We start from the raw sequence: 7407 nt of genomic DNA on the forward strand, positions 1-7407 counted from the left end.
TGGACCTTCTGACTTCTTAAGTTCTCCAAGTCTGGTGCCCATTGCTGTGCATGAACCTAGCTTGGTGACAGGAAGGTTGTGTTTAGGAGAGGATGAGCAGGGTGGAGGCGACAGGACATCAGGTGACCTTGTAGCTGCCATCTTCCCATGGACAGTGACCATCACACTTCTTTACAAATTCTGCCTCCTGGCTGCTGCTGGAGCCCAATTTGAACCATGGGTCATTATCACATAAGATTTACACAGGGGGCTTCCCTGGTGGCGCAGTGGTTGAGAGTCCGCCTGCCGATGCAGGGGACACGGGTTCGTGCCCCAGTCCGGGAGGATCCCACAGGCCGCAGAGCGGCTGGGCCCGTGAGCCATGGCTGCTGAGCCTGCACATCCGGAGCCTGTGCCCTGCGACGGGAGAGGCCACAATTGTGAGAGGCCCGCGTACCACAAAAAAAAAAAAAAAAGATTTACACAGGAACCAGTGGCTGACCTGCTCTCTCCAAGAGAGGTGGAAGGGGAAAGTCTTTGTAGCTCAGCAGGGCTGTGACATCAGGGTTCAGCCATGTCTGCAGGTTCCCCTCCTTTCTGATGCTCTGGGAGCTTACTTATCAGGTCAGCAGGGAAAGGAGCTTCCCTTGCTCAAAAGCCCGGGAAGAGAGGGTGACCTGGCTTTGTAAGCTTCTGATAAGATCTTCGGAGGGGAACTTCTGCCAAGCAATGGACTCATAAATGGTGGTTGGGATTTTCTGGGATGAAGATGAAGAGTAAAGAGACTTGGGTTTTTAAAAACACAATCTCACTTCTGAGGTGAAAAGGAAATGAAACCTAACACCAAAAGCAAGAGAAACTGTGGCTTTGTGGGTAGACCCTGGCTCTCTAAGTGTCTCCCAACGACTGTCACTGATGTCCTTTCCTCCCCCTTGGAGGTTTTATCCCAGTTTCTGAGCCAGTTCTGACAAAGACAACAAGTCCAGCCATAGCCTCAACACTACAAAGAACTTGGTTTGAGTGAGGATTATGCTGGAGAATTAGTATTCAGTCTGAAAGAGATATCACTGCTGAATCTCAGTATTCCCTTCATTTCCCTCCAAGCCCAGTATCAATTGGATTTAGAGCCCAGATTACAAAGCTACTGCCCCAAACCTCTTTCTGATCCTTCCAAGACCCTTTTTCCTACAAGGGTTCGTATAATACATCTTCCACTCTCAGAATCAATTAGACTTCCTTGGGCTACAAGTAACAGAAAACACAACAATGTGGCTTGAACCAGAAAGATGTTTATTCTCCTCTTAAATCCCAGTCCAGAGGTAGGCAGTGCCAGGGATAATTCCATAGCTCAGACATACCATCCAGGAGTGGAGCTGTTAATCTTTCAGCTCCACAGTCTTTGGCATATCGGGTTTTCATCGTTATGACTGTTTCCTTGTGGTTATGAAATGGCTGTCACTGCTCCAGCCATTGCCTCTTCACATGACAGCATCAAAGCAGGAAGCAAGGGGATGGGTAGCAGTAATAAAGTGTTCTCCCCACAGTTCCCATCTCTTTTAACTTTAAATATAAATTTTCACTGAAATATACAAACAGTGCATAAATCCAGAGTGTACACTGGATGACTTTTCACAGAGTAAATCCAGGCATGAAACAAAGTACCCAAACCATGATACAACATATCAGCAGGACCTAGAAGTACCCTTGGCCACTTTCCAATCCCAGCTGCTACCAAAGTAAATCACTAACCTGACTTCAAACACCATAGATAAAGTTTGCCTTTTTAAAAAAAACTTTATATAAATGGAATCACACAGCCTGTCCTTTTGGGCAAGTGTCTTCTTTTGCTACTTAGTTCATCTACTTTGTTGAGAGTAGATATATTTTGTTCATTGTTATTGCTGTGAAGTGTTCCATTGCATAAATATACTAGAACTTATTTACTCTATTGTTTATGGGTATCTGAATTGCCTCCAAGTTTCGTAGATCATGGAAAGTGCTGCTGTGACTCCCCATATGCATATTTTGGTGACTATATATTATAGGCACACGTGTTGCAATAAACTAGGAGTGGAATTAGCAGGGTCATAGGGATTGCCTCGCTCCTTCTATGGAGGAATGTCTTTCATTTCAGCAGCTTTTCTCTTTCATTTAATAGGCTCATTACAAGCCTACCCTAAAACAATTCACCAACCACAGATTGCCTTGACTATCTTTGCGATATGATGTGTTCCCTGGAGCTGTGGGCTTTGCTATTTGATCAAAATCAACCTTCCTGAAACAATAGAGAAAAAGGACTGGTGTCAAGTGGGCACCATTGCACTCTGCCACCTCCTCCTGGTTATTATCTCAGGTTCTTCTACGAAATGTGAATCTGTCTGCAATCACGTCAGTGCCACTCTCCTGGACGTCTTTCCATTTACTCCACCTTGCCTGGAAGTGTGTTCTTTTTCCTATCACCATCTACCTGCCCTCCAACCAGGTTCTATCCTTAATTGTGTACTTTTTTTCTGGAGCTGTAACTGAGCTCTTCTTTGGCAGGGAGGCCTGAAGACGCTATCAGGGGAAAATAATAAATATAGACCAACATTCCCTCACACGGGCAATGTCTCAAGTTGTCAATCTGCATTTCTATCCCATCAGTCCCTCTTCCATTACTGAATTTTCTAGGAGCTTCTATTTCAAGATCTCAATAATTTTTTTAAGAGCCACAATTCTCTCTTGGTATCATCAGACTAAAAATTCTGAACAATCTAAGGCTGATTCTAGGACAGTTTTGAGTAGGTTAGCAGGGGATTTCCCCAGAGTTGGAGTTCAGAGTAGTATTTTAGGAGAATCTTAACACTGCACTAAGGATGGATTGATATTGTATCAATTTCTATCCTCATTACAGTAAAAGAATCAGTGTGGTATTAGAATTTTACTGCCTGCAGTGTTTGGTGAATGACAGCGAGGTCTCATGTGATTTCCTGCACCATATTCTGTTTAGATGGACAGGTTTCTCTGGGCATTTCTCAATAGACAGATAAAGCACTAGACAGGGGATTAGCTCTCTTGGAAGTTAAGAGAGGAGGTGCTAGGGGATGTCGGTAGCTTGTGGGGATGCATTCTGATGGAAGAGCCCAGAGGGAGCGAAACGTTCACAGCATACACAACGCCAAGGACTTGGAACATATTATAGGGTACGGCCGCACCCAGTGGAATAACTCCCCCTGGGGACCCAGGACAGCAACGACCAGAAAAGAAAGACTAATGGATGTCCCCTTGGGACGACATCGTAAGGAGGAATAAATCACACCCAACGACTCTCTAGGGAATCCATTTTTTTTCTGCTGAAGAAACGCTTCTGATTCAGATTTAATGCTCACGTATTGGACAGCGGCAACTCTGAGCACCGTCGACACTCATTATCTCATCCCAGACTCCCACAGTCCTGTTGGATAAACTATCATTATTATCCTCACCGTCATCAGCATCGTTTTAGATCTGGTTCCCTGGAAACAGACTCTGAAATGGAGAATTGCAGAAGGTTTACTCAGGATTCCTCTCTGGAGACAGACCTGTGAGGAAGCTGGGACGGCAGGATTGGGCGGAAAGGGAAACTGACCTGCCACATGGCTGCAGCTGAGGACTCAGAAGCTCCCACAGGGAGCTCAGGAGTGCGATGGCCTTCAGAGGTATCCCTGACTGACACAAGGGGGCTGCTTCTTTCTGTCTGCACATCAGCCACTCATGGGCTGGGGCCACCGCAGAGAAGGGGCATAATCTCGGCAAGGCAGTCAGTTTCCTGGTGTGGAGAGCAGAGCGATCGACAGCCAATATCCCCCGCAGCCCCGGGGGAAGAGTGTTAGCCCCGAAGAGGGTATTTGGCAGAATATCACAATATTCATCATTGAGTCATCAGTTCAGTGAGTATCATTGAATTAATCAGTTCAGTGATTATTAATGACCATCATTATCACTTAGTAGAAGGGGCTCAATAGAATCAAGCAACTTTCCCCAGGTCATAGAGTAGCTGGTAACTGGCCCCTCAGTTCCTCTGGTTCCTAGGTCAGTGGGCTTTCTCCTTCCTCAGCCTCAGCCTCCCTTCACTTCTCTCAGGAGTCCCGTTAAGGATGGAGGATGGAGAGGTAGATGATGAAGGGATGGATGTGTCTCAATCAAGGAATCAGAAACTCTGGTGGAAGGGGTCAGGGAACACATTTCCTTGAGTAAACACCAGTGAGCGCCTACCCGTGGCAGGCATTACTCTGGGCCCTTTTCTCATGGATTTCTTATTCTAGTCAAATAAGGTTATAGTCTGGGGATCCTAGAAATCTACAATGGAGAAAATCAGGAGTAGCTGAGATTGGTTGAGTGGAGGTGGGGTCTCCTTTGAGAAAATAAGAAAGGCCCTTATTGTCTGTATTAATTGGTAGTGTATTTAGCTGCAAGTAACAGAAAACCCAACTGACAATAAGAAAGTTTATTATTCTGTTCTTGAAAACTATGAGTATTTTATTGAACATAAGAGAATACTGAAGTATACAAGACCATCTTACATGGTAGGTGTGCAGCTAGATGGAAATCCCTATACTGTTGTGGATGGCAGACTTCTGTTCTCTCACTTCCACTTCAGGCTGGATTTTGGTGTAGTTTGGTCTCAACTGATGTCTGTTTTCAGATGAGGGAAGAGTGATGTTAACACATGAAGTCAAGCCAACCATCCAGTTAGTCTGTGGCATGTAGGTGCTCTTTAAGGTCGGGGAATATGTCCTCTCATCAGAAACACAATGGCAATCATAGCGGAGGGTGATGATGTCTAATGAATGAGATTTAGGCCTGTGTACAGGTTTTACATATGATCCTGCCCTCTTCAGAAAAAGATTTGTTTTATGGTGATTTCCCAAGGTATGTGTCCGCAGATAAAACATGGCCCTTGATCATCAACATGCATCAGTTTCCAGACTTTTGTACTAGATTTTCTTCATCAAATGGAAGATAAAAGTATTTATACATATCCCTGAAAAAGAAACTTCCATCCAGTTCTCTTTCTTTCATGTTTTAGAAAAAATATTTAATGTCATAGGAAGTATTTATGATATTAGATTAAGTGAAAGATGAATACAGAATGTATATGGTATGATCCCAAGTTGTGAAAATGGAGAAAAATAAACTAGGATGTTAACAATTATGATTATCTTTGGGTTATGGGATGGAAGGTGATTTTTATTTTCTTACACTACACCTCATTTCCAACAATGAGTGGTGATTAAGACTGTGCATGGGCTTAGACTCCATGTCTTTGTCCTACCACTTACTTGAATGAGTTAAATAACCTCTCTGAGCCTCATTTCCTCGCATGTAAAATCCATTTCTTCTTTTATTTGCTTTTGCCACAGTGTAGTGGAGCACACCCAGGTAGGACTTTTGTGTACTGTTCCAGACTCTGCAGAAAATCATGCCCACAAAAAGATAGAAAGGATTCTTGGGTACCTGACAGAAGTGTTATGAAGACTCCACTAATTCTGGTCTCAGCAGATAGAAGAGAACATCAGAGGCCTGGAGATACCAGTTAAACTTCTTAGGAAGGGCTCTGTATCTTTTCTATACAACATAGTAAAAAGTGTAGAGGCAGATGGCAACTTACTAGACCACAGCCCGGGGAAGTAGGCCCTCAGAGAGTCAACCCAGGAGTTTATTGGCTGCCCATTGGACATGTTTACCTTGACATAGAGAAGGACCCATCCTTTGTTTCAGGCCACTGGATCTCTCCGTAAGTAAGAATACTGAACACTCTGGTATATAGCTGTCTTAGTCTGCTCAGGCTACCATACAAAATACCATAGACTGGGGAGCTTAAACAACAGGAATTTAGTTTTGCACAGCTCTGGAGTCTAGAAATCCCAGCTCAAGATGCCAGTCCGTTTGGCTCCTTATGAGAGTTCTTCTCTTCCTGGCCTATAGATGGCTCCCTTCTCGCTGTGTACTCACATGGCAGAGAGAGAGAGAGACAGAGAGAGAGAGAGAGAGAGAGAGAGAGAGAGAGAGAGAGAGAGAGAGAGAAGGAAAGAGAGAGCAGGTGCTCTGGTGTCTGCTTATAAGGACACGAATCCTATCAGATCAGGACCTCACTTAACCCTAATTATCTCCAGAAAGGCCCTTTCTCCAAATACAGTCGCATTAGGGGTTATGTTTTCAACATAGGGATTTGGGGGGCACACAATTCAGTCCACAGCAGTGGCCTTAAACATTTGTAGGTCTTATTTTTCTCCAAAGAGAAAGATTTCAAGAAATATTCTTGGAAGTAATCCAGCCCAACATCCAAGCTCCCCTGCTTTCCAACTCAGTAACCCAACTCAAGGTTCACAGTATTCCTTATCAGTGTTCTAGGCGTTCCAAAGAGCTTTCACTGCTCATCTGGCCACCGTAGTCATCACCTAAGAATCCCAAATTCCACTAACAGGGAGCCAGCTCTGGCTGTCCACTGTTGCTGTCTTTAGACCAGAGGATAGAGGATTCCTGTCTTAGCGTTTTCACAGGCAGGGAGTGGTCACATGATCAGGTCATGAACTATGGACAATAATCCATTACCATCATCCTTAACTGTCATATCACCAGTGGGCATTTTGGAATCCATTATTATTTTATGGTCAGATGGGAAACTTCCTAGGACCCTTACAATAGTGTCAAAGACTTGGAAAGCTGATTCTCTGTGAAATCAAGCTGTGTTGATCAGTAACTTCACTGCTTTCTGGAACTCAAGGCCCCCCAGAAGACGCTTTGCCTACATCTCATTGGCCAGCACTGGGCCACTTGGCCAAAACTAACAGCAAGGAAATCTGGGAGCGTGAGTATCTGACATTCCAAGATGAGAAGTGAGTTTTGCCAGCAAAAAGGGAGCCGAGAATGGCTCTCAGGTGTTCTACCAACATGTGACCATGATTCTGAACAGCCCAGATGAAAAGGAGGTTGTCAGAGGAAGGAGAAAGTGGAGCTGGGCATGAGGTGAATGACTCAGTAAAGGAGGCCAGGATTTGAAAAGGATTTCAGCCCTAGCAGGGAAATGCAGCAGGAAGTGCAGAGGACCAGAACAGAGGCCACGGGTAATTAGACAAGGATGCTGCATCTTGTTTCTCACATAGATGCCCCCGGGGTTAGTTTCATGCCTCATGCCCCTCCTAGAAGAACAAGTTACAACACTGGGTGAGGACCTTGTAAGGGGATCAGGGTCAAGGTAACTGGTTCAGCAGCATCATTTGGGGCAGAGGAAGGAGGGGGAATGAGCATCTTAAAAGATAACACACTTTGATCACTTTGTGCATGTGTTTCATGCTCTTGCTTGAAATCTGCCTTCTCCAGTGATTGTTCACCATAGCCGTAACAATTCTATCTATGTATTATCTTTAGTGACTATTTTTAAATTATTTTATTTATTTTAATTTTTTT

The 7407-nt window shown here is 44.4% G+C and overlaps 1 pseudogene; it reads right to left on the reverse strand.

The window, feature by feature from the left end:
* Positions 1–6185: 6185 nt before the first annotated feature.
* Positions 6186–7407, reverse strand: part of LOC132506274 (ER degradation-enhancing alpha-mannosidase-like protein 1) — a 5373-nt pseudogene continuing 4151 nt past the window's right edge.

The sequence above is a fragment of the Lagenorhynchus albirostris genome, chromosome 15 (genome assembly GCF_949774975.1).
Source record: "Lagenorhynchus albirostris chromosome 15, mLagAlb1.1, whole genome shotgun sequence".
NCBI classification, from domain to species: domain Eukaryota; kingdom Metazoa; phylum Chordata; class Mammalia; order Artiodactyla; family Delphinidae; genus Lagenorhynchus; species Lagenorhynchus albirostris.